Genomic DNA, 22,519 nt, shown 5'->3' on the forward strand with positions numbered 1-22,519 from the left:
ATGATACAAATACCTCTTACCCAAAAATATCTATAGGGTGTGGTATTTTTGGAAAAGGATGTATGGTATAGTGTGAGCTGAGCAAAGTTCTGGCATCAAAGATCTCTGAGAAGTGATTTCACAAAAGAGAGAAACCACAACAAGATCAAGGTAAATTGTACTTCATTTGTCTTCTGGGAAATATGTACCGGGTATCTTTTGTTGCTTCTGAAGGGCAGTGCTAAAAAAATTTTTATTTTTATATTAAAACAAAATAAGAAATATTTGGACATCTTCATCCTGTTCAAAAGTTTTCACCCCCAACTCTTAATGCATCGTGTTTCCTTCTGGAGCATCAGTTAATTTTTTATAGTCTATCAACCTTTTTTTCAATAGTTGTGATTGAATCCCTCAATTTTCCTTAGTGTGAAAAGATGGATCTTAAAATCATACAGTCACTACTGGAAAGGGTTCAAATGTGCAAAAAATGCTGGAAAACTGAAGAATTTGCAGGACCTGGAGACCATTGGGCAGTTTAACTGCTCAGAACAAACAAGGGACTCAAGAACAACTATCACAAAACAAAAAACACAGTATTAGGAAATCAAGGGTATGGAAACTTTTGAAAAGGGTCATTTTTATAAATTCCGCTTTTTTATTTTGTCTTGTGGACTACATACAAACATATTTTATGTAAAATATTGCATTCAGGACAGTACTAAATAAATAATAACATACATTTTGTATGATCCTCTTTATTTTGTTAAAATAATTAACATTTCGCAGTTTGTAAGGTTTAGGTAAACTACTGAGCTTGACTATTTTCTTCAATATTCTTTGATGAATATAAAGTTCAAAAGAACAGCATTTATTTGAAAAATTTATATTTTATAACACTATACAGTACATGTCTTTACTGTCACTTTTGATAAAAATTAATGGTGTCCTTGACTCCTTGCTGAATCAATTTCTTCTTCTTTTTTAAAGTTGTTTTTTCTGTTGCTATGCTATAGTGTTCCTGATGCTGAAGAGAATACTGTCTTATTAACTATTTTAAGAGTCAGGAATCCCCTCTAGTCTTCTCTTTTGTCATGCATCAAGTTACTTTGAAATTCTGATTGAATGAGACATGGGGGATTTTCCATCGACAATACAGATCAATACAAGTGATGCATCCAAAAGCTCCTACAAGTTCTCCATTTCCCATGCACTTTGTGGATTGCTGCGAGCTTAGTGAAGCACAGAAAAGGAGGAACATTTGAGTTATGATCTTTTTGAACTATTTTCTAGTAAAGAAACTATTTATGAATCTATTTTCACCTAAAGAACCCCGATAGGTGGCCAAATTGTGTCATAAACAGAAACACATTTGCAATATGTGTTACTGAATAATAACCCAGCTGTGATTACCTGGCTGAATCACATTTGAGCTTATTCTCATTCAAAAGCACTGTTACCGGTGTGATAATGCTAAATTAGATTTTGTCTAGTTTTCAGATTCAAAAGTTCACCGAGTCCCTGTCTGTTTTCCATGGAATATTAAATGTCAGGTAAATTGTTTCAGTCACTGTTCACTCTCATTGTATGAACAAAGATGCCATGAAAGTAAACGGTCACTGAGGCTGTCAGTCATTTCTGCCTGACATCTCCCTTTGAGTTCCACAGAAGAAAGTATAGTGGTTTGGAATGACATGATGGTGAGTAAATCATCAAGACTGAATTTTCATTTCTAGGTGAACATCTTTTTACACGCGAAAAAGCTCTTAAGATGCTCTGACTTTTCTCTCTGAGGGGATGCACGCAGCATGTTCTTTTGTATGTCAGTTTATTATTTACCAACTCTGTCACTTACAATGTAGTGTTTTAGGATTCTCCGAGGAATATGCCATCTGTAAGTCATATGTTTTCATATATATTACTGGCGGTCAACATCCAACTGATTTTACAAGCATGCTCTTTAAGTTATAAACATTTGGCAAGGATGGGATGTGACTGGGTCGATTGGTAAGAGATCGACACGCAATGTTCGGTTTGAGAGCATCCTCACGGGAGCTCGTGCCCTCGCGCGCCCACTCGTGTCATGTTGAAACTTGCCCATCGACCTGAAACGGGACATTGATCCCATGATGTGTGATTCTGGCAAGCCAACCTTAATATATCGCCGTCACTGACTGGTGCTTGGCCAATTAAACAAAATCGACACCACCTGACGTGTTTTGGCGCATTTACATATTCCGCGTCTCGCGGACGGAGCAGTTAGAGCAGATTGAGTGAAGTTGTTGTTAGTTGTCTTTATCATATGCGCTCAGTGATCTTTTCTGTTACAGGTTAGAAATGATGTTGTGGATATTTGTCTGCCAGTGGTCAGTAAATTGGAAATCTAGTATAGCCTCCATGCCTACTTCATGATATTTTTTCAGTTGAAGAAATCCAGTCGATATTATCAATTCATAGATTCCGGGTTAGACATCAAATCAGTGCAAATCTAATCTTATATTAGTACGCGCCGATGCGCACACACTCTCTAAGAATCAACTTGCGCATAAAAAGGTTAAGCTGTGACACTTCAAATGTATTTCTTTAACACTCTGTAATATTTAGTAATAAAAAGTTTTTGTGCATAGTGAAACGAGTATTCTTTTGCGTTTTTAGGTAATTCAGTCGAGGGGGGCAAAAATTCTCAAGGAATCCAATGACGCGCGCGACGCCTTTTCAGTACCACGGACAGTTCCACGCGCGCACAGCGTCTCAGAGGCGCGCGCTCAACGCAAACTTCACCCGCTGAATAAAACCTGGATTCCACTGCTGGAATTCAGCCATACATTGTAAATGCAACATTAGAGCAATACAAAACTGTCACCAAGGATACGAAGAAAAATACACGGACTTATAACCGGATGTCTTCAAGTAGATCCGCTCGGAATCTGTCGATCAGAGGTGAACTGGACAGGTCAGGTAAGACTGTTATCATCTGAATCTAATCTGTTGAAATAAATGTGTCTTATGTGATTTCAGGAAATCGGATAGTACGACAAATGCAGATAGGCATAAACTTAGCGTTGCTAACAGTTGGTTAAAAACATGCCTTGCATTTTGACTCCTGACACAATCAAGAAATACCAATAATAGGCTAATATTAAAAAGAAATGTCCTTTTAAATTAAAATGTGTTGCATTGGCTTTGCATTTGCATAAGGATTTCAGTTTCAGACGTTTTCAAAAAGGCAATAAAACCAAGCGTCAGATCAGATAAACAATCGCACAGGTAACATCTCATCACATCGCTTTGAATAGCAAAACACTCCCGCTCCGGGGTGTGTCTCTAAACGCATTCTCTGACTGTGCATGTATGGAAAGCATGTAACCATTCTAACTTTATTTGTATAAAATGTGGTTTGTCGCGGTATGGTCAACATTTTTGCGAAGTGAAAAAAGCAGTGGATAGATTCAGATTAACATATCACAAGTTTGTGGACGCTGTTTGTTGCGTGACAAATTTCAAAGCTTGTCGATTATTCACACCACCATGAAACGTAGATTCGTATTATGAAGTCTTACATATTAGACATGTCTAACATGTTGCTTTATACAAATAAAAATAAATTACATTTGATTTAGAATTAAGACATTGACCAACATAATAAAGTATAAAATTGTGTACATACACTGTAATACAATGTAAACATTTTCTTATTATTTACATGATATATCATTTTAGAAATAGCCTATAAGAAGGCTATGGGCTACGTTTTACATTACATTTTGTGCGTAAATAAAGGTTAATTCATACTTCTTACTTCTAAACATATTTTTCATAACATTTTAAAGTAAAATATCTATTAGGATTAATATTATATCGTTTTGGTGTTGTATGGGTAGGCTACCAATTAACAGGGTTTTACTGTAAAACATTTTTTGTTTCTTTAGAGTTTACAGTGTTGTGATTGTTGTTTTTTAACCCAGGCGAGGAGCGAGAGGTAACTGTTAGAAAAGTGCCTATGTCCCTGGTGTTTTTTAACCATTCAAGTTTAACCTTGCTCTCGAACCACAGTAATAATGGTGTTTGTTCATGCCCTTGGTTTTGATTGTTGGCTCTCTGAAACGTTCAAAATCATGCATGGTTGTATCTAGGCTAGCATTCTATTACAATGTGCAGGTTTGCCCAAGTCTGCTGTCTCCTAAAATTACATGATGCCAATCATCGATTCATTTTCGCCCATTTTTGTGTTAAAAAATAATGCACTAAATACAATCAAGATGGAAATGAATACATGCTAACGACGACCACTATATGTGTTTGGCTTTTTTCGTGCAGGGAGGACATGGTTTAAAAATAACAGAAGCTCAAACAGAGGCGAACAACCGTTAGGCTGTTTAGTTTAAATAATTCATGCTCGTGCCGGACATGCTCTTATCCTCTGCTGTGAAGACTTGTGTGAGAGTCAAGAATCTCGCCAGCACGCAAGTCTCTGCTCAGAAAGGTTGGAATGAAAAGGGTTCCTTTTTAACACCAAAACCGAATGATTTTCATGACGTTCGATTCCGTTAACGTTCTCGAACGTGCATTGTTTTTGTCGATGCGAACTGAAATAGGTACTGTAGAGATAGTCCGATTCCCGATCGAATGACTCTTTTGAGTCGGTTCTATTTAGTGAATCAATAACCGTTATGAATCAGTCGAATATGTGCATGTTATTTGTTATAGCCTAATCAGTAGGCTACTACAGTATTTAAAGTGTCTGCATATATATATATATATATATATATATATATATATGTGTGTGTGTGTGTGTTTGATAGTATTTTTATTTAATTTATGCCACTTGTTTGATTGTATTCTGCCCTCATTTGTTATATCTTTTCTGTTGAAATCTGAAATGAGCAAAAGAGAAAGTGTAAAAGAGAGTGAAAAAGAGATAAATAAAAGTAAATTTTCAGGTCTCAGTGATCCAGCAAAGTGGAGATGCCTCTGTGAGCGCGCGGCAAAGCTGCGTTATCACCACAATTGCATGTAAGTGCCTCCTTATCTGCAAGTAACACAACCACACTGAAAATTGATCAACAATAAAAGTGAGAATTGCTAACACAGAGTTCATCTAATGGCTTTTTAGACTGGACGACAAGAAGAATTTACGGTGGTGGGATAAGTCACAGATGCTGACAAGTGTCTTTGGTGGGAAATAGATTAACCGCTTGTGAGATTAATCTGCTGTGGGAGGGATTGATAGGTTACAGCAACAAAGATAGTCAAGTCAAGTCGTCACCTTCATTTATATAGTGCTTTTAACAATATGGACTGTTTCAAAGCAGCTTTATAGTGGAAATTAAAGTAACAGAGATTGTTTTTGGCTTTACAGCAGCTCTAGAATAAAGTTATTGTCCATGTTAAGTTAGTTTTGATCGATTCACTTCCGTTGCAAAGATCATTAGTTATTAACTTAGGGGCCGCTTACACGACACCGTTGTAACAGAAAACCCTCTGCTCCGGCCCGCTCATTCGCAGAATTATTTATCGCTTCCGGGTAGCCATGTGAACCGGAACTATTTTGACAACGTTTTATCTGTACAGAGGTAAAGGGAAGGAGAATATCTAGGTATAATAATGGATTCTAATCTAACATTTAAAAAACAAATTTCAACTTGTCAAATTTCCATCATATCAGAAATTGTCTAAGGCAGCTACAATATATTTGAATGCCATGATCATGCCATATAATGTTTGACTAGCTGGGCACAAGCCTCCAGTACAACACTTAAACCTGTGAAGCTACTTTACCATCAAGGTTCTAAGGTGCTTGATAGGAAGCCAAATACCTATTACCACTGTTACTGCCTACACTGTAAACCCTAATAAGTTGAGACTACTCAAATGATTTGAGGAAAGTGGTTGCGTAAGTTTTTTTGAGTAATGGGAAAATTCAAACTTAATTAATTGAGTTGACCTAATGTGGTCTTCTCATTGAATTAACTTAAATGTTTAAGTAAAGATAACTTAAAAGGCAAATGGAGTAAACTCAAATTTTCCAGGTTATATTTTGTTGTTTACTTATTATTAAATACATTTTAAATAAATTATAAATCATTAAACCAAGTTTTGTTTTTCACAACAGCTTTATTAGGCTTACATTACATATCTTAACTTCTATAATGCATACTGACTGAACATTGTATATTAACATTTAATCAGTAAAAAATACAATTACAATACTTGCAGTAAATTAAATCAATTGATTAAAAATTTTAATTGAAAAGTGAAATTGACCAGATCAGAACAATTGACCAGAACAATTAAAAACACAGTGTAATGAACAACAACAGGCATTGTCTGTTATTGTAAATATTGTCATCTACTTATCTTTCACCCTTTGTAATAGTTGTGTGTGTCCCTCAGTTGTCCTCGGTGTCAATAGATAGATCTCAACATCATACAGTCACTTTTAGAATGGGTTCAAAATTTCAAAATATGCTGGAAAACCAAAAAATGTGTCAGTACTGCAGGCTAACATCAGCGAGATCTCATCCTGGGTAAACTGCCACTGTTGGTCCAAAGGGTCTCATTGCCGCAGTCCTTTAGATGAATGGTTGGGGCAGGGATCGAAGGATCCTGTGATTAAAAAAAAAAAAAAAATTAAGACGCATTTTCTTTTAATACATCGTACAGTACTCATTGTTTAAGCACAGGTTAGAGTGATATAATAATAAAAATGTAACAATACAAAGGAATGTTGCTAGTTGGACAGCAACAAGAATGGAAATAATCAAAGCAAGTCAAAGTGCTTTCTTGCCGTTTCAGTAACTAAATAAAATACAAGATAACTTGGGAAACTGAATTGTATTCAAACAAAAACTCTTTCTGTGTGCTTTACCTTATTGATGACTCAGATCTTTGAAGAGCAGCAGTAGCCTATTCGTGAAGAATGGCAGCGTTTACCACCTGGCCTAAAAACAATCATATATATATACACAGTAAATTACATCATAATAAAACTAAGTACATGGTAGATTTCTACACTTACTAGAACATTGAAACAAACAAAAGGAGTGAAATTTACACTGCACTTCAACAATTATGATATCATTTTAAGTATGTTGCTAAAAAACTTGTTTGCCTCACATGAATCAAGTCAGCTGCAGTTCTTCCTTCAGTGAGTTACTGTTTCTGAAGCCTCTGAGGACAGTTGAGAAGAAAGTGTCTGCTGATTTGTCAAAGGAGAATACGTTAAAGTCCCTGTAAAGGCAATTTTAACAAAACATTCTAAACACATTCTAAAGGTTAGAAATGTATTGCTAAAACATATTACAAAGACTGTGAACTGTGAAGTACTGAATTGTGGAGTTAGACCGTTAAACAGTTTTTCACCCTGGCAATTTCACGGATTTTTTGGGCGGGTCTAAAACAGGGCTCGATGACGCACTGGAGCTCTTGGACACGCCCCTACTCGATGACGCACTGATACTGATCCCTCTAACAATATAAATAGAGCACATTCGCATCAGTTTGGCGCTCATTTGCGAGTTACTGTCAGTACTATTATCAGTTACTACAGCCTACAGTTTGCTATCTAGCCATGCCTTCGTCACGGAAATGCGTACTACTTGGATGCAATCATTTGCAAAACAGATCGGTGTCCTTGTTTAAATTTCCTAAAAACGACGACATCAAGAAGAGGTGGATTAATTTTGTGAAGAGCCACCTTGATGGAGAGCTGAGGATCACCAGCCAAACCCGCCTCTGTAGTGATCATTTTACTCGTGATAGTTTTATAAACTTTCGTCGGAGACAACTGGGATTCACAGATAATCCGTTGTTACTGGTGAAAGGTGCCGCACCGACTATCTCTCGCCTCGGCCTTCATCCTCCCGTCCCGCCGACAACTGGCGCCATCATCGGCAATGCGTGCCCACCAATGAGTGTAAGTTGCCTTGTGTGCTTGTTATAATTATAGTAGGTAGTCCACTGTAACTACTAAATTCTGCAACCCTCTAACGTGATTTTTATTTAACGTTATATGATCAAAATTCCTTAGCCAAGTAATTTAAACTAGTATCTGTTCACAAAGCAGTCCCTTATCTAATGGATTTATGCACATCAATTTATCGTTAATATAACAACCATGATGGCTATTAGTTTGATCTATAACTATAAAGTGTAAATATATTTTTTAATCAGTTGTTTATTGCTAGTCTAACTTAGTTTGATCTATAACTATAAGGTGTAAAAATATGTTGTTTTTTTCTGTTATTTATTGCTAGTCTAACTTTATTTGTCTAAGTTAGGTTAAGCTAGTTAACGTTTACTTACATATAACTTAGCTAACTTGCATAAAAGGGAGAGAAAAAATTTACCATTCTGTTGCAGAGCGAGGGGGACGATGTTGACTTCCTTGGTCAATGTCTTCTGAATCGGATTCAGGCTCTGGAGGCTCAAACAAATATGGCTTGGTATAACCTAATAAGCTGCTAGGAGCATCCATTTCGGCTGTAGCGGGTCCCGTCGAGTGCAGCTTTCCCGCGAGTGGGCGTGGTTTCAGCGCAGCCAGCGGACACGCCCCCAGCGTTTGAGAGCAGAGAAAACTGCTCATTTTTTCAAGATTTTGATAGCTTATTTTATGTACTTGCCGGCTTTTTTTATCATTCAAATTTGGCTGGGTGGCTAATAACACATTTTTCTGTGGTGTGACAAACTCAGAACACATACTTAATTTTGACTTTACGGGGACTTTAACAACTCAAACATAAACGCACTCAATTTAAATCAACAACACTCAATCTTATGTTTTTGTTAAATACTCTATTTAAAAAGGTTTTATGAAAAAGTTTTTATTTGCACTTACCTTCGTCTGATATAAATGTCTGGAAAGGAAAAACAGGACGCTGTCAGTGCACGCAGTAACTGAAGGCAATGGGCTAAAATACAGTTCAGAAAAAAATATGACATTGAAAAACTTTGCCGTTGTGTTATGGTAAACATTATACAATGATTTTATTAATTCACACTTACCTTAGTCTGATGTAAATCTCACAGAAAATACCGGGCGCTGTCAGCGCGCAAGATTTGAATGGAGCAGGGGCGGGAATAAACGGCTCGAAAACAACGTCGGGCTAGAAAATACAGTTTAAAAAAAACTGTTACAACATTGAACAAATTGTGATGTTATGTTCTGGCAAACATGTTATTTAAAATAGTTTTATGAATTCACACTTACCATACGTTTTCTCAGCCTCAGAAAATACCGGACGCTCTGCGCGCGCAAGAAGAACTACAGTGAGTCAGGGGCTGCTGCGCCTGCGGGGGAGGGGGGAGAACAGGCTCGAGAGTCGAGACTCGAGACAGTCGTCGATTAAAAAAAGATTCCATTTACAGGCGTCAGGAATTGAAAGTCTTGATCCAAATGCGAGGCCTGAAATGTCTGTACGTGATGGACAGGACCGATTTAACCCCTAAATGACTGTTTTATGCAGTGTCAGTCAGTCCCTCTGGCCTGCTGCCTGCATCAACAAATTCACGATGAACAAAAAAAATATTGCCTTGTGTATCGACCAATCAGCGTGTTGTCAAGGCAGAATTTCAGGCACGGCCAATCATATTAAACCGACACATAGTGAATCATTTAAATAACTTGAAATTTTGAGTTCATAACACTTAAAATCTTAATCTGAAAGACTGTTGCTGCCAAATGAGTACATTAAACACAACTGTTTCATTTTTGATGCAAAAACTTGCTATTGTAAGTAATGTTAAGTTATGATAACTTGATTTCTTTATTAATGATAACATTGGGGTTTACAGTGTAAAAAAACATAATTTAATGACCTGAGACAATCTTATCAAATTTACAGTTTGATAAGTTTGAAATCGCCAGCAGTTGATTTTGATATTCTAGGTATTATCAACTGGGCGGAATTTTGAGATCGCAATAGACGTGAAGGAGCTCTTAATGTCTCTTAATAGACATTAAGAGCTCGTTCAAGTACTGGGGAGCTAAACCATTTAGTGTTTTGTAAGTAATCAGCAATATTTAAAAATGTATACAATGTTTAATAGGGAGCTAATGGAGTGTTGATAGAACCGGGCTAATATGGTCATACTTCCTGGTTCTAGCAAGAACTCTAGCTGCTGCATTTTGGACCAGCTGTAATTTATTTATTAAGCGTGCAGGGCAACCACCCAGTAGAGCATTACAATAATCTAGCCTTGATGTCATGAACGCATGAACTAATTGTTCCGCATTTGTCATTGAGAGCATATGACGTAATTTAGATATATTTTTAAGATGGAAGAATGCGGTTTTACAGATATTAGAAACGTGACTTTAAAATGAAAGATTGGTATCAAAGAGCACACCCAGGTTCCTAACCGACGACGAAGGTTTGACAGAGACGCCATCAAGTGTTAGACAGTATTCTAGGTTATTACGTGAGGAAGTTTTTTGTCCAATAATTAGAATCTCTGTTTTTTCAGAATTAAGTAGTAGGAAATTACTAGTCATCCCGTTTTTTATATCAGCTATGCATTCTGTGAATTTTGTGAATTGGTAAGTTTCGTCAGGGCGTGAAGAAATGTAGAGCTGAGTATCATCAGCATAACAGTGAAAACTAATACCATGCTTCCTAATGATATCTCCCAAAAGTAGCATGTACAGAGTAAACAGCAATGGTCCTAGTACTGAGCCTTGTGGTAGGCTACTCTGAACTTGTGATTGATAAGACATCTCTTCATTTACTACTACAAACTGATAACGGTCAGATAAGTATGATTTAAACCATGCTAATGCAATTCCACTAATGCACAACATCATTTTCGAGTATATTTAAAAGAATGTTGTGGTCAATAGTATCAAATGCAGCACTAAGATCGAGTAACACTAATATTTTTCCTTTTTATAATTCCTTTTTCTTTCTAAAAAGGAACATAGTTGTGAGGATACTGCCTTTTCTAGTATCTTTGACAGAAAAGGTAGATTTGCGATCGGCCTGTAATTGACTAATTCTGTAGGATCAAATTTAACAAGCGGTTTAATCATAGCCAGCTTAAAAGTTTAAGGTACATATCCTAATGACAAAGATGAATTAATGATATTAAGAAGAGGATATATGACCTCTGGAAGCATCTCTTTCAATAGCTTAGTCGGTATAGGGTCTAACATACATGTTGTCGATTTAGATGATTTAACGAGTTTAGAAAATTCTTCCAAATTCAGTTGCGCTCCATTTTTCTGGCTGCTCTCTTCAGGGCCTGAGTGTGCTTGTTGTACCACGGCATTGGACTATTTTCTTTAATCTTCTTTAAGCGCAACGGAGAAACTGTGTCTAAAGTGCTGGAAAAGAGAGAGTCAAAAGTTTCCATCGCAATATCGAGTTCTTCTAAGCTATCTGGGATGCTGAGGAGATGAAACTGATCAGGAATATTATTAATAAAAGCAATTTTTAGTTGCAGAAGTGATAGGTCTAACATATTTGTAACTTTGTTGGCTTTGAAGCCTTGGCTAAATGAAGTATACACAGACTAGATAATGATCTGATATGTCATCACTCTGCTGCAGAGTTTCAACGGCATCAACATTTATTCCATGTGATAATATTAGATCTAAATGATAAATCACGTTTGAGATTTGTGCTGGCTACTGTATACAGGCCACCAGGGCACCGCACAGACTTTATCAAAGAATTTGCTGACTTTCTATCAGAGTTAGTACTCGCTGCAGATAAAGTCCTAGTTGTTGATGATTTTAATATACAAATAGATAACGAAAAATACGCATTGGGATTGGCATTTAGAGACATTCTAAACTCTATTGGAGTTAGACAACACGTGTCAGGACCCACTCATTGTCATAATCATACTTTAGAGATATTACTAGAGAGAAGAGCAGCACCATCCCAGGAGGGATGAATACCATCTCTTTTCAACAGGTCAGGTCTGCTCCAAAACCTTTTCCCATTGTCTATGAATTCTAAATTCTATATTATTATATTACATGAATCCACCTCTTTAACGTTAATTTTAGTGATCTCCGACTGGCGAAGTTGAACATCATTAGTGCCGACGTGAATAATAATCTTAGAAAATTTACGATTAGCATTAGCCAGCACTTTTAAATTTGCTTTTATGTTGTTTGGTTTGATTAGTTGAGACTGTTTTCCAAAGATGGCTCCTGTCTGTATACGCGAAGTGATGTCTTTATAAAATATCTTCTTATTAAACGGTCTGTACACTTACAAAGTTTTCAATGCTTCGTTTTGCATGTGGGGACCCTCATTATGTTACTGTGTTCGTGTGGGGCTATTTTGAGCCTTGTTTGTGGTATAAACTAGCGATTTCTTTTTACTTATTATATGCCCCCATTACTAGCGTTATACGCTAAACAGTTTTTAGAGATAAAACTCTTTACATTCGATTATCATGAAAACAAATCTCAGAGAACGGTTGACTAGGTGCCAATGTTTTATTAGACCAAAGGTTAATTTTGCGCCGGAGTTCTCCTTTAAAGCACATAACATTACAATAATTATGAACATAAACAACTTAAAGAGCACTGACCTGTTCCACCTGACAAGAGACTTTCATCCAGCATAACAAATCACCTACCCTGCTTTTAAGTAAAGCTATAGATTTTACATTTTGCATTGACTCTCTTGGTCCTGATTTCTCAAGAAGACAATGTGCATAGAGTGTTTTCATTAAATAGATATCTATCTTATCATGTCTTGGATAATCACTCATCCTTTTATTAATCTACCACATGATTGACAGATTAAAATATTGTTGCATGAAATGAGGTAGATTAATTCACTCTTATCACTTAATCGCATAATAAAGTTTGGTTTTATTATGTTAAACTTTATGGACAAAGTGAGAACTGAATGATTCCTATGGTGTTTAATTTACCACAAATAGCAAAGATCATTGATTCAACGTTGATTCAATGTTGAATCAATGATATTTGCTCTGTGCAATGGCATTTACACCATAGAGCATTATACTGTAGCAGCTTTTTGTCACAACTTTGTGAACATCAACTGAACTCTTTGCAGTAAAAGTTCTATGTGAATAATGTCTTCATTTTCACTATAGCTGTCTGTGGCAATTCTAAGATCCTCTGGAATGCATCAGACACATTTGATAGCAGATGGTGTGTGTTTCTTGTCAAGCATCTGGTAAAAGACTTGCAGAGAATCTCTGTGACCATGCAGATCCCAGGAGAGACTCGTGCACAGAGACAGGAGGATCTGTGTTTTTTGTGCATCTGTGCAATAGGGAACGTGTGTGTATATTTGTGTGTGCTTCTAATAGAAAGGGAGGAAAACTAAAACAAATGCAAATGCTTAGAACTAAATGTCACGGAGTGGTTTTTAATCACAGTGGGTCTATGCTGTGTACTTTTTCCAAGAGGGAGAAAAAAACATATGTGAGTTCACTCACACTCCCGGGAGTATGTGTCAGATAAATACATAATGTGATGTATTAGGTTTGCATTAAAGTGTTTAAAGGCAAAAGGGAAACCCTGCATGCAGCATCTCACAGGTCTCCAGTGACGGGGACATTAATAATGTACAAGTTTAGAGAGGGAGAGAAGAGACCATATAGAATGCAGAGGAGAAGATTTCCTTAAGTCCTTGCATTTGTAAAAGACACTACAGACAGTAATTAGAGAAAGTGAGAGATGAAAAGTGAAGCATATACTGTATATACAAGCTAACATTTGAGTGAAAGTTCCTTTTTGAAACCGAGCAATCTCTTCATCTTATCTGCAGTTGAATTCACAGTAGTGTGTGGGGAATTTGATTGGCAGCATTTTAATTGCTGTTTCCTGTCTCCTTCATGCTGTACTGGATGGGTATTATTTAAATGTTATTTGTCTCTTACTGTGATCTGATAACAAGTACCCCATGTGAAAAAGTCAGGATCATTCTCTTATAATCTAAAATGTACCTTCTAAAGCTTTAAAGGAGAGCTGTAATGCGTATTTTGTATTATTGTAAATCAGATCAAGTTGCACTGCATCCCTGTTTAGTCCTTTTTCACGCTGGCATTGCGTTATTTGGAGCTATTTGGAAGTATTTTAAACTGTTTTTGTGAACTTAAAGGGTTAGTTCACCCAAAAATCACTTATCCTCAAGTTGTTTCAAACCTATATGAGTTTCTTTCTTCTGTAAAAAAAAATAAAAAAAAATAAAAAAAATGCTGATAACTAGACAGTTGACGGTAGCCATAGTGTTTATTTTTCCTACTATGGAGTTCAATGGGTGCCGTCAACTGTTTGATTACTAACATTCTTTAAAATAATTGTGTTCAGCAGAACAAAGAAACTCATACAGTTTTGGAACAACAATGATGACTGTCCCGGCCTACATTTTTTTCTTGTTCTAGAAGCTGTTTCACTCAGATTTACGTCACTCACAATTGAGAAGAAAAGACTTTCGCAACTTCCGTTTCATGCTGACTTTAATAAAAATGAATGATTTAATGATGGGCTTTTATTTTGCAATCGAGTAATCTGTGAAGATAATCATTAGATTGTTTCCTGGTCTAGTTTCCAGAAAGTGTTCGGTGCGTTTAGCCTTCTCTAACAGTCGTTTTGTCCCTTTGGAGTAAGCTGTTGTACACACTTGATTGCAATTTCCCTTCAAATGGTGGTTGATGATGTGGCCGCTCAAAGGGCCCTGAGTAAGGTGTTCAAAACCTCATTTGGACTGCAGCCACCGACTCTTTGGATGATTATCAAATAACGTGCCTGCTGGGTTGTGGCGTTACTCACACTCATAGTTGTTCGAATTGGATTTGTGGTTTGGAGCTCCAAATTAAAAAGACATTTGTCAGCTTGTCGAAAAATCCAGTGATTAGCAGAAATTGAAGTTGTAATTCTGTCAGTTTATTGTTTTCAGCTTCATCACTGCCAGGGTGGACTTGGCAGAGCCACGGCCCAAACGTAAAGGGGACCGAGAAGCTGTCATTTGCTTACAAGTGTGTAATGTGCATTTATCGCATGGCTAACTGTGGAAAATGGAATTTAAAATTGAGTGTTCAGAATTCGACTGCTGTGATTGCAGTTTAACTGATGAGTGATGTGGGCTACTTTAAATAAAGCAACAGGTTGGTCGCATAAGAACATGATTCTTGGATCGATTTAAACCCTGGAAATTTCCTTTTTTGTCATCTGAAAATTCATTTTCATAGTTTCTCCTCTCTAATCAGTGCAGAAGAGCCCTTCTATGGAATCCCTCTCTTACCTTTTCCTCCGTCTGCCCTGCGGTTACATAAAGATGACCTCTCTCCTAGATGTGCTATTACCATATTCATGCTGCTCTTTTTGCCAGAATGAGATTGAAAATACTGAAATGGATTAACACTTTGTGAGGGTTTGCACAACTCCTCCTCCTTCTCCTTAATGTTGCCCATTCCTTCCTCTCTCTTATTTACTTTACTTTACTTTACTTTATTTCAAGGATAGCCCTTTGAGATGTACCATCTCATTTTCGAGGGGGTCCTACAATAATGACAAACAAAACAAGATGATACAGAGTAAAATATTAAAGATAATTCCAAACACATAAGTACACATTTGCGTTCTGTCTCTCCCTCCACGCTCAGCCGACATCTCTCAGTTCCCCTGCGGATACTTCACACTGTGTGGCTGGAGAAGTCTTGAAGACTGGCAAAAGCAGTGGCATAAAATTGAAGTGGCCATCTGGTGAAGCGGAAGATACAAGCGATAGTGGAGAAGGAGTGGAGAGAAGAGAAGAGAGAGAGAGCGATACGGGAGGAAAATTGGACTGGATATTCAGGCAAATTTATGGGTCTTTAATTGCCAAGAATTTACATAATTTGAATAAATGTAAATGTTATATTCCACTTCAGCACGGTTACACGGCGGTTACAGCGAAGTGGCATATCTCTTGTGTAAATATGCAGACATCTCAGTAAGTGGAGATACACTAAACAGTTTAAAGTCAACATTAAATCAAAATTGATCTTATTTACCTTCTTAAAGAGATAGTTTTATCATTTTTGAATGTTCTCTGAAACGTTCTGACGAATAATCAACACAAAAGTTTTAGAAAACACATTCCATGAACCTTGTTTTCGTCCACTGTGCTTTGCCATTTGCCCCAGACCTGATTCTTGTTCACGAATATGGGGCATTTTCAGCCCTTTAACATTATACCACACACCAATCCTGGTTTGACTTCAATAGAAGCTCATCTCACTTTCACAATACTTCTCTCTACCTATAGTGTCAGATATTACTTAAGCTTATCATCCAATAAATAAATTCTGTTGTGAAGAACAGCGGTCTCAAATTATCTTTATGTTTCCGAAGGGATGCGAGTATTAATCCTTAAGAGATGCGGTTCAGGGATGTATGTCGTAAAAAGATATAGCCAATTTACACCAGCTTTACAAGAATTCCCATAGGGACTCCACTCCCATCCTAGCAGACTAGATTGGCCCTTTCAGCCTCACTTCTCTCGCTCCCCCTCTCTCTCTTTTTCCCTTCCTTTCACTCTTGTCTGGCAAGTTTCCATGGAAACAAAGGGTAGGGAGAAGACCCTAATGAGTAGGTGTGTGTCTCACTGAGATGAACACATATATTGTTGAGATATGGATACACACATACACACACACACTCCAATTCCAATGAACTGTCGCTCCTGCTACTGAACTGTTGTTTGGCTCTTCATTCTTGATTTCTCATTTGATGTTTATGACACGTCCAGTTGAAAAGAAATAGTGTAATTTACAATGTATTTCCCCCCTGAGGTTATTTATAGACTTTATTTCTCCAACATAGTGTTTCACTAAGACAAACCAGTTTCATATAAAAATAATTTTTATGTTTATGAAAATTTTCTGTACCATATTTCCAAAAATCAGAAGTCACAAGCTTCAGTTTACTGTCTTAATTTTAAGTTTCCTGGTGTCTCTAATGATTAATGTGGAAACAAATAATAATTTAAAAGTAAAATAAAAGTAATTACTGTAAAAAAAATTCTTTCAGATTATTTTAATATGTTCCTCTAAACTAATCCAAACGTATTTGACAGACAAGATCAAAGCTTTAACCTTTTTTTTTTTGTTTCTCGAAGACTTTTAAAGAAAGTTATTTTCAGTATATTTTATATTCTGGGACGCCAGAGTCACTGTCGAGCCCTCTTGAGGTGTTGTGGGCTAGTCGACGAAACACTGAGGATGGAAGGTGTCCACTTGAAGACCCTAGAGATGTCCCCTACTTGGCTCAATCCAGACGGTTGTCGTGCTGGTCCACTAGGGAGACCACACTGTAGTTGCAGCCGTCGTGTGTGCTGACGCGCCAAGTACATTGCAGCCGTTAACGCTGGACAGAAGGGGAGTCACACCACCATATGGAAAGAAGCGTAAATGGGTGAAGCATAGTTTACTGTAAAGCTACGTCTTAGTGTTGCTTATCTTGGCGAAAGCCGAGTACAAATCAGCATGAAGTTTTAACATCTACTCTCGTGTAATCAAGGCCGTAACCAGGGTTTGAAAATTAGTGAGGTCCGGGGTGTTGTGTAAAGAATTTTGCTATAATAATGGTTAGGCCATTGGACCCACATTTCCCCATGGACATTAAGCTGTGTGACCCTTTTTTTGAATGGAATTTGGCATATATATATACATATATATATATACAGGGGTTCAATTTGGATTTAATTATGTGTGGGGTAGTCTCTCACTAGGGGGGTCCGGGGGTATGCCCCCCCCGGGATTTTTTTTTTGAAAAAAAAACCAAAATGGCACTTTCTGGAGAGTTTTGTGCAAAGAAATATAGAAAAAAGTAGGTCTAGCAAGTCTTATATTTCTGTAATTCACACAGATCAAACACAAATATGCTGACTGAATAGATTGCTAGTTGAGAAACACTGCTTTAATTAATGTTTTTATGATGACTTTGTGAAAGGTTAACTAAACAGCATGAGCCGTCTTCCAGCTGGCCAGTAAGTTATTTGGCAAATTTCATTCTGTAGGCTAACATACAGATCTGTATTATGCTATTGTTTTTGATAGTGTTATACATTTCTTACAGATAATCACGATTGTCATTGCGTTTGTCTTACCGAATGTGGTAGCTTTATGCAATTACAGTTTGTCTATAAGCTTTTTTAATTTTTTTTATTAATGCTGACAGTAAAATGTTGCCAGATATTGCTACGAAAAACAAGCAAAACAAAACAAAATAATAATAATAATCCGAAATAAGTTCAAAGCTTGTGTTTTGGAAATAAGATTAATATATCACTAAACCTAACATGCAACTTTCCACTTTAATAACTTCCTAAAGTGTCACATTAAATCAGAAAAACAGGTCCAGGTCAGGAGACTACTGCCACCTTTCCATTAGGTGGATCTGGCAACACGGAGGCTGCACCCGGGTTCACAACGCGCTCTCAAGCCCCGTTCACTGCGCCAGCTTCTCGCAGCAACATGAATTGCAAACACTCGAATATGAGGTGGTTTAATTAATCATTTAGAGAGCTTGACATTTTATTTTTGAATGTAAAAAAAATGACCGAGGTCCGGACCTCGGTGACCTCATAGCTGGCTACGGCCATGCGTGTAATGGAAATCTATTCATCATGGCAGCAGTAATTCATCTGATGATCGTATGATGGAGAAGAGCGTTATATCTGAGCAAATATCGCAGATGCACATGTATAGTACGCACTTTTTACATTTTAAATCGCTGATTCAGCATCCTCCACAACTTCTCACTCCCAACCGTCCTTCAAACTGGGGAATTGTGCTGTTCAAACTTTTAGGACAATTTCTTAAAGATCTTACCTTTGCATAATTCCTTTGGTGAATCAGGTGCCGAAGCAATTCAGAACACACCTGCAAATGATGCTATCAGCAGGTGCAATTCATTCTTAGTGAATTCTCCCATTGAAGTTTCAACCACACACTTCAGTGGTATGTATGCATTTATATTAACTGAACATGAGGGTTAAATCAGTGTAGTTTATTTTTTATTTCCCTCATTGAAATTCCAGTGGTGTACAGTCATTGTAATGTAAAAGTAAATAAGCACCTTATCATGCAGTCTCTCTGCACATACCCTCTTCTCACACAGTCCAGGAGTTGAGGCTGCAAACCTCATAATTATATTGTTCACAGCATCTGAAAGCTAAACTCAACACCTCTTAGCATGCGTGAGATTAGCATGTATGCTCCCCATTGATATGACTGTGTAGAAGAGAGAGATAAAAAAGGAGAGGGAGAGAAACAAAAATAGGCCTGTTTGGTCAATTTGCTTACTACAGAGGGAATATTTAACATAATCATTCTGTTTTGATGTGCATGCTGTAACTGCATTGTTTAAGGTCACTGTCTTATTTAGTGAAAATATATGCAAGCTTATGTACTAATGTGTGTGTGGACAAACATTATGGGGACAAAATGTCTCCAGAAAGATGGCAATATCCAAAAAACAATGTCCTTGTGGGGAGATTTTTTGGTCCCCATGAGGAAAACAGCTTATAAATCAGAGTAAGTGCTATTTTTTGAAAATGTGAAAATGCAGGTTTTTTGTGATGGGCAAGTTTAGGAGTCGGGGTAGGCTAGGTGTTGAAATATATAGTTTGCACAGTACTATTAAAGACTTTATGTCTGTGGAATGTCCCCATAAGACATACAAACCCAACTTGTGTGTGTGAGTGAGTGTGAGTGTGTGAAGCAGCTGTTGTCTTACAAGCTGTCTGATAGTGATCCTCTACATGAGGTCAGACGAGCTAGCTTTACACTACAATGGTCACACTGTCCCCTGAGCACATACTGACACACACACACACACACACACACACACACACACACACACACACACACACACACACACACACACACACACACACACACACACACACACACACACACACACACACACACACACACACACACACACACACCAAAACACAAGTGAACAAAGCTCAATGGACTAGCCAGGATCCTAAGGGAAAGGGGCCTTAGGGAAGCCATACCTAGTGCATAAGCTAACAAATCCAGCCGCCTGATGGAATAACAGAGACATTCTGAGAAATTAATTTCTGAGAGTTACAGAGAAAATCAGTGCAGCCAAATGAGGTTATTATAACTGCACAACAAATTACACTGGAGTCACTTATTTGGAGAAATGTGCGGCTCACGACTACTGATAAGCAAAGAATAAAACGAATGCTAATGGCCTAATTTATCCTCAGTTTTAGTAAAAAAATGTATGTAACTGCTCATGGAATTGTTTAAAATTAACTGTTCAGATTTATGTGGGATCTATTATGTGATATAAATGTACTGGAGACTTATTACAGTTTTTTGCGATCGCTAAACGACAGTGAGCACAACTGGAGCTACATGTGCAAAACTCTACAGTCTGCAACAGTCACCTGAGCTAACCAGTTCACATCACCTGCAAAACTCACTCAAAGCAACACAACTCTTAACACACGGCTCAAAACAAGCTCAGTGCAGCAAACACTATGCCCAACCCTCACTGAGATAACACACACTGTCACTCAGAACACACTGAGAGGAAAAACACTAGCATGAAACACCAATACAGAAAATACTAACTTTTCATCTTTACAGTTTGAACAATTTCAGTGACTTCATAGGGTAAATGAAAATGAGCAGTTTGCTTCAATAGTCTGTACTGTAATTTACGAAATTACAGTAATGAGAAAAAAGGTAGAAACTAAAAGTACACACAGTGCTGTAATTCTAACAAATAATTGAGGGGCTAATGCTAATCCTGCTTCTCTCTAGCATCAGGCCACAGGTTTTCGTCAACATCACATCTAATGTTCTCTCTTGCCATGCACCTGGGGAAGAACCTTCTGGAGTGCCTTATCCATCCCTGGCAGTCCTCTGGACTCGTGGCCTCACATCCGGCACGCATGGCTTCCAAAAGAGACATTTGGTCATGTGGGTGGTGATCAAACACTTTCCACCTCCAGGCAGAGAAAAACTTCTCTATTGGGTTGAGGAAGGGTGAATATGCAGGCAGGTACAAAATCATAAATCTGGGATGTGCTGCAAACCAATCTGTGACAGCTGCAGAGTGGTGAAAAGCAACGTTATCGCAAACTATGACAAAAACTTGGGGGTTTCTTACTGGCTCCCCTTGTTCTGCTGGCACTAGCTGAGCATAGAGCTCTTCTAGGAAAGCTATAAGCCTTTCTGTGTTGTATGAGCCAATGAGTGGTGTGTTGAGAAGCAAACCATCATTGGCCATTGCAGCACACATGGTGATATTTCCCCCCCTTTGGCCTGGAACCTCCACAGTGGCCCTTTGACATATAACATTTCTTCCTCTATATCTGTGTAAATATTCTATAATTGCAATACAAAATAATTTCCTATGTTTTTATTTATTGTAAGGATGTAACTCTCACCTGTTTGTACGATGGAAAATTCGCATTACAGATGCCACTGTGGATCTTTGCAGATTGGGTTGCACCCTCAACCCTGCCTCTCTCAATGAGAGACCATAGTTCACGACATGGTCTATAAGTGTAGCCCTTATTTCATCTGAAATAACAGCTCTTTGTTGTCTTCTTTGTCTCCCTCCACGAACCCGCCCTCTCCCTGCCACCCTTCTCCCTCAACGAACCCGTCTTCCTTGTTCCATTTCCAAAATTAGTCTTTCTGAGCTCTACCTATATATATATATATTTGTGTGTGTTCACTAACAAGTCTAAAACAAGACACCTGCTTAGCCTTTCAGCTGAAATTGCACTCAGCAGTGTTTGAAAGGCACAAAGCTGAAATCTATTCTGTTTTGAATGTATGGTTCACAGTTTTGACAGCAGTGTGTTAGCATTTGAACAAAGTGCTGTAAATCCACAGTGTTGTGCAGGTTGTGGTTAAAGTCATGGGGTAAGTGTGTAGAGTTTTGAAAACTGTGTTCAAGCACTGAAAAACGAACTAGAGTTTGGTCCACATGAACTGCTGCTGTGCAGACTGTAGTTAGAGTTTTGCACATGTAGCTCCAGTTGTGCTCACTGTCGTTTAGCAATCGAAAAAAACTGGGTAACACTTTAGAATACGGTTCCTTCGTTAATGAATAACTACACAGGAACAAATGAGTAACACAATATTAACAATCTAGTAACTACTATTAACTAACAAGAAATTCTGTTTAACGAATTAGTAAGTAACAGCGCAAAGATGAAAGTAGTAGTTCACTATTAACTAATTGATAACTACTTTTTTTTATGCTTCCCAGAGAACTACTGAAGAAGATTAATAGTTCATGCAAAACTAATCAATAACTAATGCAGGACAAATGACTAGCACTACATTAACATTAATAACTACTGTAAACAAATACACAAGGTTTATCAATATGTAATAGCATAGCAGACTTATGATTTGGGAAATAATTAGCCTATGCTCTCTCCTAGAGAACTATTTATCAACTGAATAGTTTTAAAGAAATGGCTTTTTAAATGCAGTTGTCGGGACCTTACTTGTCCTGTAGTGATTTAATGCCAGTCCAGAGGAATGCCAGAAAATTGGCCAGAGTCAC

At 37.5% G+C, this 22,519-nt stretch overlaps 1 protein-coding gene across 2 annotated transcripts in view; it reads left to right on the forward strand.

The window, feature by feature from the left end:
* Positions 1 to 2,607: 2,607 nt before the first annotated feature.
* grm2a (glutamate receptor, metabotropic 2a) overlaps positions 2,608 to 22,519 on the forward strand; it is a 52,261-nt gene continuing 32,349 nt past the window's right edge. The window contains exons 1-2 of one of the 2 annotated variants that reach the window (XM_056253747.1): positions 2,608 to 2,934; positions 4,917 to 4,989. The gene's annotated coding sequence lies outside the window, so the exon portion shown is untranslated. The remainder of the gene's footprint in view (positions 2,935 to 4,916; positions 4,990 to 22,519) is intronic. The other variant, XM_056253746.1, reaches the window with a different exon arrangement.

This window comes from Rhinichthys klamathensis, unplaced genomic scaffold, assembly GCF_029890125.1.
Source record: "Rhinichthys klamathensis goyatoka isolate OS25496 unplaced genomic scaffold, OSU_Roscu_1.1 h1tg000109l_1, whole genome shotgun sequence".
Classification (NCBI taxonomy): domain Eukaryota; kingdom Metazoa; phylum Chordata; class Actinopteri; order Cypriniformes; family Leuciscidae; genus Rhinichthys; species Rhinichthys klamathensis.